Source organism: Thunnus maccoyii, chromosome 4 (assembly GCF_910596095.1).
Source record: "Thunnus maccoyii chromosome 4, fThuMac1.1, whole genome shotgun sequence".
In the NCBI taxonomy this organism is placed as follows: Eukaryota; Metazoa; Chordata; class Actinopteri; order Scombriformes; family Scombridae; genus Thunnus; species Thunnus maccoyii.
The window spans coordinates 27,653,637-27,672,178 of NC_056536.1; the positions used below are offsets into that span (position 1 = coordinate 27,653,637).

At 40.6% G+C, this 18,542-nt stretch overlaps 1 protein-coding gene across 3 annotated transcripts in view; it reads left to right on the forward strand.

Annotated features, from left to right (window-relative positions):
* acap3a (ArfGAP with coiled-coil, ankyrin repeat and PH domains 3a) overlaps nt 1-18,542 on the forward strand; it is an 82,287-nt gene that overhangs the window by 10,308 nt on the left and 53,437 nt on the right. The window contains exon 1 of one of the 3 annotated variants that reach the window (XM_042409382.1): nt 16,053-16,159. The exons of the other annotated variants lie outside the window; for them this stretch is intronic. The gene's annotated coding sequence lies outside the window, so the exon portion shown is untranslated. Of the gene's footprint in view, nt 1-16,052; nt 16,160-18,542 lie in introns of those variants that run through there. 3 annotated transcript variants of the gene reach the window in all.

Below are 18,542 nucleotides of genomic sequence, written 5' to 3' on the forward strand. Positions count from 1 at the left end.
TGTGAGCAGTTTATTAAGTGTGAGGAAATCTAATCACCTTTTTCCGTAACTGTAGTCCCCTTGACTTCCGGTTTCTACCGCGGTGGTCATACTGTACCAGTTTCTGGTTTGTTGCCGTATGCTATCAACAATGCCTATAAGATTTACCACAGATAAATGTCAACGATGTGCACAGAATTATTATATTATTATTTATATATATCATTTGCAATATATTATTGTCAACGCACTTTCACCTGCACCCTCCAGCAAATGGGAGAACGGTGTCAAGTTGCACATATCAAGTTTCGTCCACAATTACGAGGGTGAGTAATTAAGCCTATAGCCTAGCCTAGTCTATAGCCTAGCTTGATGTCCGTAAACTTATTATGACTATATATTATTTTCTATCTAAATTATCAGATTATTTTTCTAGAATTAAAAGAATTAGATTATTTTTGGCCAATTAAAAAAGGACAGAAGTGAAAATGTCCATTACAAGTTGCTAAATGCCAAAGGGATGTCTTTTAAATGTCTTGTTTTGTCTGACCAACAGTCTAAAACCAAAGATATTTAGTTTACAGTAAATGTGATACCCATAAACTCATTAACAGTGTTTCAACTCAGTGTGTACTCAAGTGTACAGTGTGTTAGGGCAAACTGCATCCTCAGACTTCTACTCTTAACTTTTTAACCAGAGGTCCATTCTGGTAATTGGAGAGGAGACATGCCACAGTGAATAAGATGAAGAGGGGGATTTCAGTATCAAACAGTTTGTTTTCCTTGACCCTCCTAATTAACCTCTCCACATGGGCTCTCAAACGACTCATCATGCGCTGACATTTGGTTCCCTTTAGACAGAAAGGCAGGCCAGTGAACTTTGCCAGGGACAAGGTCATCTACCAGGAAGCCCTTATCAACCACAACAGCCATGTTAGGGGACAGTAGAGGTATGATGCCTGGTTGCCTGAAGATCTTTTTGTCACTCACAGAGCCTTCGTAGAGCACTGACACAAATGTTAGAGCACCACGTGGTGCCATGCCTATCCTGGCCTTAAAGGTGCTTTGGGACTTGTAACCTCACTCTGAAGTAGCAGGGAACAAGGTGTTTGGCAGCGCTACTCTGCACAGTCAATGATTACCTGTGTGTCTGTACAGTCCCTGAACTCATGAGGAAGATAGGCTCTAATTTCTTCAGGTGTCGTCCATGTGCACACAGATCTGAGCCGGCAGTAGAGGAAGTTGGCCCATGTTATAATAATTCTGCTGACCCTTGTGTGGTGGATGTTAAAACAGTGGCCAAGTCCCACTGGGTGCATCCAGCTGTTGTATGGGGACCAGTTTCTGGTGTGGAAAAAAGGCATTATTAGTATTACACAGTATATCCCTTTTGTATTGCTATGGTGACTTTTGCAGTGCATACCATCCTTAATGTTACTGGTTCGATGAGAGTCCAGAGTTTCTCCTAGGTTTATTGCTTTGGCCTGGTGGGGGGCTACGCTACCAAGACTTTCCTAGGCAATACCACAGAGGTTAACTCACGTTTCGGAACAGCGCTGCACAGAGGCTCCCAAAAGCTATTAATTTCCGAATGAATGGATATTTGGCGTTATTATTGGCATTGAAAAATATATTTTTTGGCCTGGCGGTTCTTGTTGGCCTGGTGGCCCGTCAGTCCTGTACAATTACAAGGGAAACACTGCATTATATATTCTGGTGTTTTTAATATTCCCTGAGTGAGTCTTCTGAAGACAGAAGCAATATGCAAACAGGCCAAATCATTTTAATTCAAGTGATTTTGAACGTTTAAGTTATAATAACTTTTAATAAGTATTCACAAATAGCATTAAGAAGACATATATACTAATGACAGAAGCAATCTATATGCATACTGAAGTAAGAATGCTTTCTGATTCAGTCTTTGCTTATTTACAAATGCTATTTTATCTACCAGAGTTTAGGGCGTCATCAAACAGTTCTGAAATGGCTATCAGTCGTAATGAGCTGGATTATCTGTCTGCACTGCTTGCAGTTTATCTGTCTTACGTGGTGTAAAATCAAATGTTTTGTGGTGATCCAGCGAACCGCTGCAACCCACAGGGGTCTTGTAAACGGAGGGCTTGTAGCTGGTCCTTCAAGGCTTCAATTTCCCATAGCATACCGTCATAGTGTTCACAGTCCATGACTACACTTTTACTGGGAACACAGTACTCACGGTCCGCAATGACTGGCACCACCTCCTCATTTGTTTGTTGCAGGCTCCTCTGGGTCGGACTGGGTTGGTGGTGTGCTGGGTCATTTACGGCACTGCCAAACCCCAGACCGTATCTGTGGTTTTGTGTAGTTCCATTAAATAAAGAGGGAATTGCCCCGACTTTCAACATTCTTCTTCCTTGTGATGTCATGCAAATTTCGTCACTGCTAAAATGTCGGCCACATATCTTTTGTGTGACTTGTTATCGTAAAACAATCCCACCTAATTTTGTTTAACGACTTGAGACGGAGTTCGGGGTCTTTCGGAAAGCGGTGGCAGCTCGATACGGAGTTGTATCGACTCGAATTGGAGCGCAGTGGAACACAACAATGATGTGAACCGCTTCCCCTCCACTGATATCTGACACTTTTTCAATTATATTTACGCTTCATGTTGATTTCTTTGCAGGTTGCTATTTGCTAGGTTTTGGTTGGCAGCAGATTTGAACCGGAAACACATATGACACCTTCGGGAAACCGAAGTCAGCAGACTACAGTCATGCACAGGGCCTATAGCTAAAGCTCATGGCTGCGACTTTGCTCAGTTGCCCTTGTCTCTCTTTCAAATCAGACATCCGGTATTGCCGAAGGTTGCGCATGCTGTGTCGCAGACATTGAATCAGCACGATGGCAACATCCTGAGCCCTAAATGATGGATGAGTTGTAGTAAATTGGCATTAGTATTCCTATCACAACCCATGGTGAATGAAACCAGCAATGACTAATGCGAGGCAGGGGAGTTAGAAAACAAGAGCTGGGGCCAGTGAATGCAGTATCACACACACACTGGGACACACTGAGCAGATTTTTAACGCTGATAATCCAAGCCTTTGGTCTTACTTCACAGTGTGGGTGAACAAAATCGCTCACAACTCAGCATTTGTTTTCCCTAGCAGATTGGATTATGGTAATGGAGACCAAACATCTGATCTCAATTCTGTATGGCTGTGGATATCAGATGTCTCATACTGTTACGGAGGAGAAAATCCACTTTCCCCTTGATATAAAAGAGAAGGGCTCCAATTTGCAGAGAGACAGGCCCAATCATGTGTTTTTGCCGCAGGATGGCAAAGGCAGAAACACTGAGAAACATGAAAATGTGTGTACTAGAGCATAAAACAACAGGTTGCTGGAATGAATCCCTCATTTTTTTTGGATGACTATCATCTGTGCAGCCCTTTCTGACCCTGTATGGAGGGAGTTAAGCCTCAGTTGCAACGTGACTCCATGTCTTATGAAATGGACTATAATTCTGAGTTAATATAAATAGTCTGACTAATGTTCCTCCTGGATTATCCATACTGTAAAGTAGAGCTGTCAGATGTGCTGCAGGAAAGGCCGGTGTAATAGGACAGGACAGCAGTGCAGTCTTTTTCTCTTCCTCTCTGCTCTGATCAGTCTTTTTTTTGTGGTTGCTTTCACGTCACGTTAGTAGCCTCGAGAGCCTGGATTGTTTAAAAGGCTTCCTCTCTCATGAGTTCATGACCCAAAGACATTACATAAAGGTTCAAGCTTTAGGTCCTAAAAATCTGATTAATCTGTATCAGGTTTTCTCATTAGGGGTGCAGTATGTTTGGTATTTCACCTACTGAGTTTTACATTCAGCACTAATTGGAAAATATCCAATTTCCTCAGCACATAACGGCCGCATCGCTCCTATCTCGTGGCCCATCTTTCAGCTTTGTTTTTAGACGGTGCTGGAGGAGATTTGCTGTTTTTTAAAAGCTCTCCCTCCAGTCAGCGGTCGTTGCTGTGCGTCATTTGTCAGCAGACGATGACCTGTAGTTATTGCACCAGTACAGACTCTTGATAAATAAAATAAGCAGTACGCATAGTTGAATCTGTGTTTGACTGGACAAAAAGAGAGTTATGACTACCAGAGTTCACTGTTTAACATCATGTCTCTGAAGCTTCTCCCCTGATGACCTGGCTGCTTGGAAAGCCTCTGTCTCGAAGGGAAAGTGGCTGGGTAGTTTCCAGGTGTGTCAACATGGGTCAGGAAATGTGATAAAGTAAGAGATAGGAGCTGCGGCTGTTTGTCGTCACCTGGGGAATATGAAATGACACTATGTCCAACACAAATATGAAGTGTGAAGAGGAGATAAAGGGAGAAATCGTTAGGCTCCACAGGCACTTAGCTCCGTCTCCGCTCAGTTTTTTGAAATGCTGAATCACACGTGTACAAGCATCTGTTTTTGATTTGTTCCATCCCTCTCACTCCCTGCCTCATACTCTCTCCTTCTCTTCCCTTTTTTCCGTCCTCCCTGGCTTCCTCTGTGTGCGGGGGCAGACCTCTTGTCGTGGCTGGGCCAGAACCGGGTCTAGGGACGGGTCAGGAAATGCGTCAGTCTGCTCAAATATTAAAAACCGGTTCAGAGTAAAGGGCGAAACCCCAGGGAGGTGGTGTGTGAGGAGGATGCTGACACCCAACCCTGAGTCACAACATAAATCCCCTAAACACCCTTGAACAACTTCCAGCATTAATAAAACTTAAATGACAGCAGACAATGAGAAGAATGGTTATTATTTTCTTTATTCTGCCAATTTAAAGAAAAGCTGTAAGTGAAGAAACATGTTGTTTACCGGTTTTTAGTCAGTGGAAAAAAATATTCTTAGTAGTGTTGAATGAAAGGAAATTAATCTATAGAAATTTAATCATTTCCGTCAATTCATCAAGCAAAAATGCAAAATGTCGACTCCTTCCAGCCTCTCAAATGTGAGGATTTGCAGATTTCCTGTGTTTTATATCATTGTAAATTAAATACTTCTTGGTTTGGGATGGTTAGTCAAGACAAAACAACACATTTAAAGACGTCACCTTGGATTCTGGGAAGTTGTGATGTGATGGGCATTTTCACTTTATTCTGACATTTACAGACTAAACCCTCCCAACGCCACTTAATTGACAGACTTTTATTTGAGTCATTTAATGTTTTATCAAGTTGTGTGTGAGTTATAACATGCATGTCCTAAGACAGTTTTATATAAAAGGTGGTTTTCTGCAATTAAATGTTTTACAGTTTTGTCCACAGGCTTACAACACAGAGTAAATATGTGACTATAATACAGTGTTCCAGGGATATAAGAATCATATTTATGATCACTATCAATACACTAATACAATAATTTTATATAATAATGTATTAAAAAGTATTGATAGTGAAAAATGAATGAATGAATGAATCTGATATTCATGGATTTGGTCACTCTTTTTCTTTGTCTTCTATTCAGGATGATCATGTTCCGGGCTGCAATTAATGATTATTTTCATTATCAATCAACATGCAGATCATTTTCTTGATTAACTGATTAAATATTAGGTCCATAAAATGTTGGAAAATTGTGAAAAATGCCCAGTACATCTTCTAAAGCCCAAGCGAATGTCTTCCTATTTTTTGTTAGTCCAGTCCAAAAGCCGCAAAATGACCTTCCAAATAAGGAGTACGGTGTGTTGCCTCTCACGCTCTGGAAACACGTCCTGCTACCTCAGACCAAGGCAAACGCAAGCTTACTGGGAACACCGACTGATGCACACTTTAGCTAACATTGGATATTTCACATCAAAGCTACTATACGTCTTCAAATCTTTTTTCATGGAGCAATAATTTCCAAAATGACCACCAGCACACCTATTAGAGGGCCTGAATTTAGCAAGTCAACTGGGAGTCAGTTGGAGCCCCAACATCTAATGGTCGTCAGTAGCACTTTAAGGTACTTCTGCATTGGCTTCAGCTTCAAGCCGTGGTAGTTCCTGCTTGACTACACCATAAGTCCGGTTGTTTTAGCCTATATTGTATGTTTTTGTGAATCTGCACCAAGAGCATACACGCTGTATAGCTGTTAGCAGTTCATTTGTACTGTTACCCTGGATGTACAGACAACTATCACTTGAATACTTTTGATACTGAAAAAAAAAGTGTATGAACATGAAGATGAAGTGATGAGCTATGAAGTTATTCAGTAAGAAGCATCTTTTTATCTCTGAGATAAGATTCCACTGTGCCTGTAAAATGTAACTTCTGATGATTCCAGTAATGTGTGTAAATATCTGAGAAGAAGTTGTGTGAGGGGAGCACCAAGCCATTTTTTTTTTCACTCTGTTTGCTCTCCCACACACTGGTGCCCTCAGCAATTGCCTATCTCGCCTATACCACAAACTGGTCTTGACCGATGTTAATGCCTACCACTGGCAGCACCTTGGAGTCATGTTGTCCCTGTCCAGGATTTTGGGACTTAAGCTTTGGAGCACTACATTCCATTGTGACATTTCCTATCTATTTTTTCATCCTTACACAAGGATTTTATGTATATATATATATATTTCTTTGGACCTCATCTGCATTCAGATCAGACTGAACTTTACATTCCGCTTAAGTCATTTTTCATTGTTTTCTTACTGTTGTTGAAGTTTGTTGTGGCGCTCCCCGGAGGATGTGGTTTGGTGAAGAGACCAATGAGCCGTGACTCTGGTTCATTTTTTCTCACAAAACTGTATAATTCTAGTCTGTTCTTTCCACACTCCGAGACGGGCAGAACAACTGAAGCTGTTAATCTCTGGAGTCATTTTCAGTGCCGTGTTTCAGCCCATACTTCACTTCACTGTACTCTGACTGTTTTTTTTTTTTTGTTTTTGCACATTAAGTGTCATTTGTTGATATTTTCTGCCGTCATCCTGCTGTTGGATTTTTCTCACACAATTTGTGGGTTCACAAAGGCAGATTTAACAAAGAACAGCCATTGTTGTCTTCTTAACTTATCCTCTTTAATATGTAAAGATCCCATCTCAGGTTGAGCAACACAAACTGCAGGCTATGGGAGAGTTGTTTTCTCAGCGCTTTGCCTCGCTTTGTCTCCTTGTTATGCTTTCCTTACTGACAGTGTCAGGGTCCGGTTAGGTCTCTGTTGGTTGACACAGGAGTCACATCAACATTCAGGTCCATGCACTGATGGAAAGGGGTCAGAGGTTATGGAAGAGAGCCAGAGACTGACGTCAGGGGCCTGTTGCTGACTTCAGACCAGAGGAAACACCTGGGGGAAACCCAGAAGGAAGTGACAGGATCCAGTACCTCTCCTGCTGTCTCTGACTGTCTTTCGGACCGCTGTGACATTCACATGATGTATGATTGGGTAACATGAACAAGCACCAGCTGCACATGCTTATGTAAACCATGAATCCGCTGTTTGGATTGTGTCTCCAAGGCATTTCAGTTTGTATTGTTGGATTTTTGGATCAAATTTAAAACAGTTGATGTTTTAATGTTTCGAAGCCTGTTCACAGTTAAAGGGATGTCAGCATAATTCACATGGAGGCTGCCTGTCGTTTGCACTGTTGTTTCTGCGAGTTCCATCTCTCAAGCTTTCAGACAGGAAAGAGCTGAATGCTTCACACGTCTGGTATGTCTTTCTAGTGCAAGCCAAGCTGCATGTTTAGCCCACAAAAATGCCGGGAAGACTCCCAGCTCAGCCCCACCACCGCCGGACACATCACGCCTGTGTACGTGAGGGATTTTCACTGAGGGAATTCAGCTATTTCACCAAAATGTCAGGGTGTTACACAGTAGGATTGGCTCACTGTGAGTAGTGCTCTATTCTGCGCCACTTTTTACCCAGGCAGTCTGGTGTGCTGCCCAGAAAAAGGCTGCGAGAAGCACCATGTCTGTAGGCTTTATTGTCTTCCTCCCTTCAATGGAACATTGTCCAGGCCAGTTCTCACAGCCCAGGCCTCTTCTAGATTCTGTGTGTGTGTTCTTTCTTTCGTCTCCCTCGTCCCGAATATCTTCATTGACATTTTTGTGTGTTGGAGTCATCTCAGACCACCCTGAGTTAATATAAACCTGCGCCGCCAGGCGAGACCTCTCATATCCTGATCTTTCTTTGGCCTGTCAGCCTTTCTCCTGTTTACTCCCCACCCACTCTTACAATACTGTTGTGACGTTGCACACATCCTCTTGCATCCTACAGTATGTAATAACAAACACACGATTTGAGACTGTCCATTCAAGTTTGTTTCCGTCATGATGATGTACAGGAAGCACTCGCAGACCAAACTCATTCAGAGGGCAGTTCTTGGTGTAAAAGAGCTGTGCTGAAAGGGTTAATCTATGTCACGTTTCCCCTACATGATCGTCTTTGTTGGCTCCCTGTCTTAAGTGACATTTCCCCATGGGCTGTAGTGGCCTAATTGTGCGACCCAGCCCCCCCCCCCATAGCTGCTGGGGGATGGATGGAGCTGGCACAGCATTATGCATGGCCACTAAACCCAGATGGTTTGTCAAAAAGCCTAATTGCAGCCAGTATTAAAGACCCTCTCCGTGCTCTGTGCCAAATTTGACAATTATCAATCAAGATGTGGTAAGTCTAAGTTTAAACTGAAAACAAGAAATGAGATTTGCCCAAAAGAGCATCTACAGAAGAAGCTGAGGTTAGCTAAATTGTAGTGTGACTCTACTAGGGATGGCAATGTGGGACTGTTGGTCCACCACTTTGGTCCAGACTGAAATATCTTATCAACGCTTGGGATTGCTATTAAATTGTAAACAGACATTCATGGTCCTCATTGTATGACGCCTACATTGGTGATCCACTGACTTTTCCTCCACGAGGTTGACATTTGTGGTTTTGACAGCTGTCACGTGGATCGCCATGAAATATAATGCAGACATTCATTTTCTCATTAGGATGAATTGTAATAACTCTGTTGATCCCGCTGACCTCACATCTAGCGCCATCATCATGATATTCCCTTCAGCTGCAGATGTATTTTGTGTTTACTAAGAATTAGCAAATATTGGCATGCTAACACGCTACGCTAAGATGACAATGGTAAACATTATGCCTGTTAAACATCAGCATGTTAGCATTTAGCTAACCAAATTACAACCCCGCAGAGCTGCTAGCGTGGCAGTAGGCTCTTTTTTAAATTTAAATCACAATTAAATTGGTTAAATTTCAAATTAGTATTGGTGTTTGACTTTTGCTTTTTGCTAAAGGAGTCTAAAGATGGAGGGTGTCGTGTGCTGTACAGATTGTAAAGTCCCTTGAGCCAAATTTTTGATTTGATTTTGATTTATGAGAATTGACTTTACTTGACTTTTAGATGATTTATGTCTGAAACTAGCATGACTCCTGACCATATTTGATAGAGAATTAAAGTTATAACAATAAGCGTAATTATTAATGTCTGCGAAAAACAGTTATTTTCATTATTGATTAATTTGTTTATCTTATTTTTAATCATTTCGCCCCAAAAATATCACCACTATTACCAAAACCCAATGTCTTCATATTGCTAATTTTGTCTCAATAGAGGTCACCAAAGATTTTAAATTTACAGAGATGAAACAGAAAAACAACAACATTTTAGTGGCTTTAACCAGCAAATGTTTGGCATATTTACTTAGATAATTAATGTATTGTCAAAATTAAAGTAAATTAATCCTTTGTTTATTGACTAATTGAATTGTCGAGTTATTGTTTCACTACTATAAATGCAAAACCTTTCTATGTTGCCCTCAAGCAGCTTCCAGTCCTGATTCTCATTCTCTTTCTTTCTGTTTTTAGTTATTTATCTATCACCCTGCTATTGCCCAAGAAGTAGAAAGATACTGTGGCACGTTAAAAAACAATGATTTCAATGTGATATTTGGTCAAGTCTAGTTACAGGCTGTTGCATCACACCGGCTCTGCTCTCCCCTCCAGCCGATCTGCACCGTTGGTTTTCATTCACACTGATGTTTTATCCATTAAAGTAGCGAGAGTGAAAGCCGGGTAGTTGTTGTTGTTTCTTCCTGTGGTGATATCAAAGTGGGAGTTGTTGTTTGTGGGATTTCCAGAATGACTTCACCACTGACCCACAACAACACCAAGGTCACGCAGGACTCGCTGGCTGCATTCCCGTTTCATTGTCTCTCCTTTCAACATTGCATTCCAGCTCAGCCTCCAAGAACAGCAGGAAGTTCAGCTGGGGAGTAACACATGGCTGCTTACAGAGTCACTGTAAATACTGGACACTGAGGAATTTATAGAAATCTCTGTCTGGACTTACATCATCCTCTCCTCCTCTCAGAGAATATTGTCTTTCTATTATATGCAGTAGATTTAGCTCTTTGTCTGGACTGAGTGTCATCAGTTGTTGCTAACTGATCTCTATAATCTCCTGCACTGTGGTTGTGGTGTTCAGTACAGACTGGGGACGTATTAGTAGCTAATGCAGCTCTAACCACAAAGCTCCACAGGCTTTCAGGAACATGACTGATGTGTGGAAATCGACTAAAGGCACAAATTAAATTCACAGCTTGCAAACCTTCCTACAGCTGACACAGTGAGATGTCAGTTATGGTGTCTGTATTGAAAGTTGGAAAACACTCACATGTAGGGCTGCAACCAGTGATTATATGGATTATTGAATAATTTAACAATTATTTTTCAGATGAGTCAATTATGTATGTGGTCTGTAAGATGTCAGCACCTTGTGAAATATGTCCACCACAAAATCCCAGAGCCCATGGTCACTTTAAGAGTAAAAGATAATTGATTTAGTATCATAAAAGACAATCAAAACCAGAATCAGTTGATTTTTTGCCATTTTTTGCTTTTAAATGATTATTTGATTATCAAAATAGTTGCCAATTAATTTTTTGTCTATCAACTAATGGACCAATTGATTAATCGACTAATTGTTGCAGCTGTACTTAATGTCAATATCGTCATAAGAGGTGCTTAAATTATTGTATTTTTAACAATTTTGTAAAAATGTCATTTGAATGGGATGATTTCATGTGCTCCAAACAAAGTGCCACTCCTTTACAGGGGTTTGTTATAAGAACTATACTATTTTTCTTATTGATTGATTAGTCCTTTGGTCTATAAAATGTCAGGAAAATGTCAGGTTTAAATGTCTAGTTTTGTCCTTGTAATATCCCAAAATCAGAACATATACAATTTACAATGATATAGCCTAAGAGCAGCAAATCCTCATATTTGAGAAGCTGAAAAATCATCATTTTTGATACATAAATCACTTAAATGATTAAGCAATTATCAAAATTGTTGAGTAATTCTCTGTCAAAAGGCTACTTGATTAAATGTTATGGGATCCTAATTGACTGATTGTTTCAACACCGTTAAAGAAAATTAAACATGTCAGACCAGGAATGGCATTGTTTGAATCACTATTATGATATCATAAATATAACTACCAAAATATCTTAAATAACAGCATTGAAATGTTGTCTACCTCTGTTTAGTTAGGGCTGCAAAAATCGATTAATTTGGCATTAATTTTAGTGATCATTTTATCTATAAAAGGGAAAAAATGAAAAATGCCCATTATAATTTATATTATAAAGAGGTGACATATTCAGAGACATCCTATTTACTTTCACATAAAGCAAAGAATAGCAGCAAATATTCACATTTCAGCAACTAGAACTAATGAATGTTTGGTATTTTTGCTTGACTGATTGACCAAAACCATCAATTGGTTTAAAAACTGCAGATTAATTTTCTTCTTCTTAGTGCGACTCAAGGGGAAGATCAACAGTCAGTTATTTTAAAAAAGAAGGTGAAGTTTTTTCCTCTGGTTGAATAAGAAGTGAAGTTGCTTTTAGCCTCTTAAAGTCTTTTATATGACTGTCTTCAGCACTGAAATCTATCCAGCTGTCTGACTACAGAATGAAAGGCGATATTGTGCAGAAGACGTCTGTTCCAAAGCTGACCCGTAGTTAAAGCTTTGAAATATTAATGGAAAGGCTGACACAGGAAAAGAAAACCCTCGCAGATCCAACTCTGATGCAGCAGGATAGAAACTTTCTGCCACATAATGGGCATTAGGGGTTATAATTGTGGAGTTCAGGCATGTGCTTTGACACGTCTTTTTACTTGGGTCATGTACCCTTAAATCTATCTGTCTGAGTAGAAGCTAAAATTAGATAATCCAGATGTTTTGCCATTTGTCTGCCGCACAAATCCAAGAGCCAGACGAGTTAAAAATGGAAACATTTTCATTATTTTAGACATAAAAAAATCTCAGTGGATGACTTCAACAAGAAGAAAGCAGTAATGCTTGTCAAAATAGCATATTTTCTTCCTTTAGAGCTTTTTTTTTGTTCTCTTCACTCTGATTAACTCATGTGAAGATGTTTCTTTGTCAGACAGTAGATTGAACCATCTGCATGTTTTCTTGGTGGATCTGTTAGGGCTGACTGCTTTGAATTTGAGCAGTCTTGATTTCAAAAAGAGCGGGAAATGCCTCCTCAGCTGTTGCTGTTGGTCAGCGGCAGCCTGTCTCTCTCTGTCTGACACGTTATTCTGTGGCTGTGAAGCAAACCGGGGGAGACACGCTCTCTTTTTTTTCTTTTGGCGGGCTAACCCAGTTTTTGTCTGTGCCTGGAGTGTGATCAGACGGGGGAGGCCGAGGGCAGCTGCTAGCTCCCCAGGGGTCAGGTCACTCTCACATGGTTGCTGCAGGGTCAGGAGTTAGAGTTTGGCAGCCAGTATGTGTGATGAATGACTGAGGTGTGATACAACAGCTACTACATTCACTACTACAAGCTATTGTGTCATTTGAATCTGGATTTTTTTTAGCCAAGCTAGCAGCATGGCTCTAGAGATGGAGATGTTTGTCAGGCGGTGTCATTAACAATATCTCAACAACTATTGGATGGATTGCCCTGAAATTTTGTACAGACATTCATGGAGCCCAGATGATGAATCCTGGTGACTTTGGTGATTCCCCTGAGTTTTTCTCTAGCGGCACCATGAGGTTCATGTTTATGGTTTCGAGTGAAATGTCTCTACATCTACAGAATGGATGCTTTGAAATTTGGTCCATACGATCATGTTCCCGTCAGGACGAATTACAATAACTTTAAAAACTGAAATAACTTTGATCTCCTGACTTTATCATATAGTGCCATCGTCAAGTCAAAGTTTAAATTTGTCAAATACTTTGGTTTATGAAAAACTAATGACATTCCCATCAACTTCAGTTGTACTTTGTGTTCAGGGCTAATTAGCAAATGTTAGCACGTTAACAAGCTAGATTAACAAGGTTAACAGGCATAACTTTGTTAAACATCAGTGTTTTAGTATTGTCATTGTGAGCATATTAGCATGCTGATGTAGCATTAAGCTCGCAATACGCACCACTATGCCTGTAAGTAGCCTTACAGAGCCGCTAGTGTGACCGACTCTTAGTCTTGTTCTATTTTGTGTCATTTAACTAAAGATATACAGTAGTTCAACATTTTTAGAAATTTGCTTATTCCCCTTCTTGCCTAGAGTTGGATAAGAAGATTGACACCACTGTCATATTTGTCCGATAAATATGAAGCTACAGCTGGTTAGCTTAGCTTAGCATAAAGACAAGACATGGGAAACAGCTAGCCTGGCTCTGTCCAAAGGTAACTGAATATGCCTACTAGCATCTCTAAAGCTCACTAATTAACACATTGTATTGGTTCAAAAACAGAAGTGTAAAAACGACAAGTTAAGTAAGATTCAGAGGTGCTGGTAGGCAGATTCGGACAGGCCAGGCTAATAGTTTCCCCCTGGCTCCAGTCTTTATGCTAAGCTAATAAGCCAACTGGCTGCCGGCTATAGCTTCGTATTGAACAGACAGATATGAGAGTTTAATTAATTTGTCATCTAAGTCACCACAGGAAAGCAAATAAGTGAATCTCACAAAGTGTTGAACTATTCCTTTAACTTTATAGTTTTCACTTTACATTCTGAATCAATCTGTATTACAAGTCGTGTTCAAATAAAACGTGATTTTCATCCTTGGACTTTTTCCTGTGGACGTCTCAAAGAACAACCCTGGCAGGAGTTTTTGCAGGAATCAGCTTGGCTGCAGACGTCTTGTTTGATTTGAGTGTTTCTGCTGAAGAATGTCTTTCTGTTCTCCTTCTCTTCATGTGCACATTTAGAAGATGGACTTCATCTGCTCAGATTAAACGGGAATGTTATCCCCTGCTCAGGGACTGCCTGCCTGGCTGCTTTACTGCCTGTGAACCGTTGGTCGTTGGACAGCGCCAGAACTATTGTCTCTCGCCAAGGGAGGGTCTGAAAATATGCACACATGTTGTTCAAGGTCCAACAGCCTGATACAGGAGGTGGATTTGTAACAGCAGAGAGAATATTTGATTATAATTGAAAGCTATTCTTTCTCTAGTTGATAAACAGGAAAATTTGTCTTTCCTTAAAGGGACATTCCACAGATTTAACATATGAAGACCAGCTTACTCAACCAGGGTTGTACTACTCTGCCCATGAAAACACTTGTACAATGTCTTTGCAGAGAGCTTTTTCTAAGTTTGAGAAAGTAACCCTGATCATGTCATAGTGATGTCATCAGGGTTATCTCTTTGTGACCTGGCACACCAGATGGTTTGTTACACAGAACCATCTGAGAAGTCTTCATTGGAAACTGTTTGGAAAACGGCAGGCACTTTCAAAAAATAGTTGGCAGGTGATTGGATGATCCATCTGTCTATCACTGTCTCAACTTGTAAGGCAGCTGGATTTGTGAGATCACACGAGAATCCTCATAGTACGCTGATTGGTCTGAACCACCGGTGGTTCAGACGCAAGCACATAACTTGAAGCCTGACAAGATGGATTCTCATGTGGTCTTGTGATCTCGCGAATCCAGGCGCCTCGAAAGGTAACTCTTTTCAGATTTTCTGTTTCTAGCAACAGAAAGTTTACAAACTGGGGATATGTAGATGTGGGCGTTTGCCAGGCAATGTGCATCTAATGAAAATTGAGTGAGTTGCATTATGGGAAATGTAGGATCCAGCATTTTTGGGTCATACTATAGGGACTAAAAGTCAGCATATTTTTGCCTCTGCTGCATCCTTGAACCCTTTATAAATGTTTCTATTGTGGGATAGCCAAAGTGAAGTCAAAATTGCTGGAGTAGATCTTTAAAGTTGTGTTAGTGTCTTGGAAAGAGTGGCTCTGTAATTTAAAAGCAAACTCTTAAAAAACCCCAAAGATGGCTAGTATAACTGATTCACTATGATCAAAATCTGACAAGTCAAATGAGTTCATGTAAACTACTCAAATTCCCCTTTGAATAAATAATTTTTAAAATTACTTAGATACTACATCTGCCAAGATTTCAGACAAATATTGGCCCTGTTAATAAATGCAGGACATTGGCAAATCATGTGGCCTTCTTCTGAAATGATTTATGGTCATTCCTGACCACAGCTACATAGAATCAATCAGCAAAACCAGCCATAACATTTATTTATCATTCACTTTTTTGACTTTTTAATTACTTTTGGTTTTCCTGGGCAGCTAAAGAGTCTAAGTGTCATTTCAAAGTAAAAAATTATGGGGGAGCCATTGAACATTTGTAATTTTTGGCATAGTAGTGTTCATATATAAAGATATTCAACACTGGCATTAATCAATCAGTCCTCATCAGTTAAGCCTTTATTTTAAACACATGAAATATTTATTTTAAGGCTTGCTTCTGTGGGTAACTTCAGTGGGTAACTTGTTTTTTTTGTTGTTGTATTTTTTACACTAAATGTGTTTTTGATTTGGGGTTTTTTGTGTGTGTTTTTGGGTTGCTTATTGAGGAGGAGACTGAGACACATCGAGCCCTCGAGCTGTTCATTCCCTCAGGATTTATGTGCTGTGGTCTGCAGCCTACAGACAAGCACCACACAGCTAACCCATGAGCATGTAGGAGGGAGAGCTGGCAGAGGTGTGGCAGGGTCGGAGGAGGAGGAGGAGGATGAGGAGGAGGAGGAGGAGGTGTAGGAAGCAGACAGGCAAAAGTTCACCCACAGCAGGCAGACTGGTCTTCTGAGGTGGGGAGCTCTACCCGCCGCCAGACTAGATATCTCCTTCAGTTAAAAAAATATCAGGAGTGTTGATTTTGGAGAGGTCGCTGTGCAGTCAGGAGAGAGGAGTAAGTATTATCAGCCAGACTCTCTGCAGTCAGACTTCTTTACCTCTCTCACCTTCGTTTACTGGTCTTTCCCTCTCTTTCTATTTACTGGATGAGAAATGTTCCGATGAAGCTCATCTGGGCTCCACATGCAGATACTGTAAGTTTCTGACACCTTATACTGGTTCAGGCCTTGGGGAATTCCTTACAGAGAAGCCACAGCAGCACATGGTGTATGTTTTCACAGTTTCAGTCTCATGCTTTCAGTTTTGGTAGACTGACACCTTGCTGACTTCAGTCTGTGAATTTGAAAAAACGTGCCCCAAATACTGCACAGATTAGGGAACGCTGGGTCACACATGGTGGATACACGTGGCTCACCTGGCATTGCAACTGGGATGTCTCGCCTGCCTTCTCACTCAGAGAGGTTGAGGAAAGGAAGATAGATGACCAGCCTGCATTCATTTCATCCAAACCTCACAGTGACACGACTACAGGAAATTATTGCAAGTCATTGGAAGACAAGAAATCACTCCAGCATATAACCCCATATAAAAACCACAAATTTACCCATTTATGGCCCATTTTTTCAGGATTAAACAAATGAGATATAAAGTATTAATCTGTGAGTTTTCCCCCTTTTTCCAGTGTTTATGCTAAGCTAAGGTAACAGACTGCTGGCTGTAGTGCAATTTTTATCATATAGACATCAGTGTGGTATCGCTCCTCTCATCAAAGGGCGCTTTCAAACCTATAGTTAGTTTGCTCTGGTCTGAATCAGTGGATGACTTGTTAGACTTGGGGCATTTTCCCATTGGTTCAGTTTCTTTTCACACAGAAAAATATCCAAGATGCATCACTAAAAGCCACTTGAGAACATTCGCTCCACTCATTGGTTAGTTGTGTCTGGTGTGGGAGCAGGTATGTAAACAGAAGAAGAAGGTTCAGTCTGCCTAAATATCAAACATGCAACTTGCGCTACTCCAGGTTGGATCTGGGTTTACTCTCACTGTTTACTTCTCTCATCTGTATCCCAGTATATCAAAGCACTCCTGGCTATGGGAGCCATTTATTTCAAACTTGTAGAGTTAATATGCCTAGCAGTTGGGTCGGATCGAGGTCGGATCACGTTCCCACCACGAACAAACTGTTCCAGAGTTCGTTTGGGACCTGGCCGAGACCACTTCCTCAAAGGATCTTGGTAAATTGTTTTGGTCCACACCCGAGTACGATTGCTATGCTCAGATCAGCCCAAAGAAATCGTACCGAGTGGGAAAATGAACCAGAGTTCAATTCAACAAACAACGCAGGTTTGAAAACGCCCTAACGCTCATCAAGAAAGCAAATAAGTACTCCCCAAATTGTCCAACTGTTCCTTTAAACATCAACTCTGTTTGCCACTTTATTTTGCTTCCACAATCTGCTGATACATTACAGCAACAACCATGAAGAAAGAAAAAATAGACTAATCTCATTGCACATGGGAAGTTTATTGTTCTAAGCTGAACTTGCAGCGGAGACTGAATTAGTGAAATGCGTGAGTGACTAAAATACTGGAAAATTGTTGCAGAAAATATGAAGTATGCACACATACTGTATCTATTTTGAGACACCCTGTCTAATCTAATTTGCATTTCAGAGGTTTCTCATCGCATGCAACAACAAAACTGTGCAGAATTAACCTAATAGATTAATTTTACACTGTTGGATTATTCTATTTTAGCCTGTTTGCTTAACTGTAGACTTAGTGTGTCTGAGTCACATATAAATGTGGTTGTGCTGGTTGTTCTTAATAACTTCTCATGCAGGCATACAGTCCTGCTCTTGGCGTGTGTGAGCCTTTGTCCTTGTCTGTGATTTATGAAGCCTCTCATTGTCATGAGAGAGGGTACACACATGCCCTTCTGCTAAAATAGACCCAGTTTTTTGGGGGGATTTTTCCGCCTGGACAGATTCGGTCAGGTGGCAGTTAGGTCAGTCACTGTCAATTTAGTCACTGCTTCACTGAGAGGCCCCAAGGGAAGTGTAGGGCTTGGCATTCATCCTGGCAGTGTTAGATGGCACAACGTCGGGCACGTGCTCTAGTATTCAGAGAATGTTTTTTCATGTTTTTTATCTCCCAAACTGACAACAATTTTATTTAATTTGTGTCTGCTTCATATAAAACATATACAACATTATTACTAATGACCAGTAGCAGCAGGTCTGGTCTTTTTTGCATGTAAAATAAGGCTGCAACTAATGATTATCTTAACTTTGTATTAATCTAACAGTCATTTTCTTGGTTAAACAATAAGTCAATTAATCGTTTCATCTAGAAAATTTTAAAAAAACTGTGAAAAATGTCAACAAGTTTCCAGATCCCTCATTCTTCATGTCCGATCAACAGTTGATATTCCAAAGG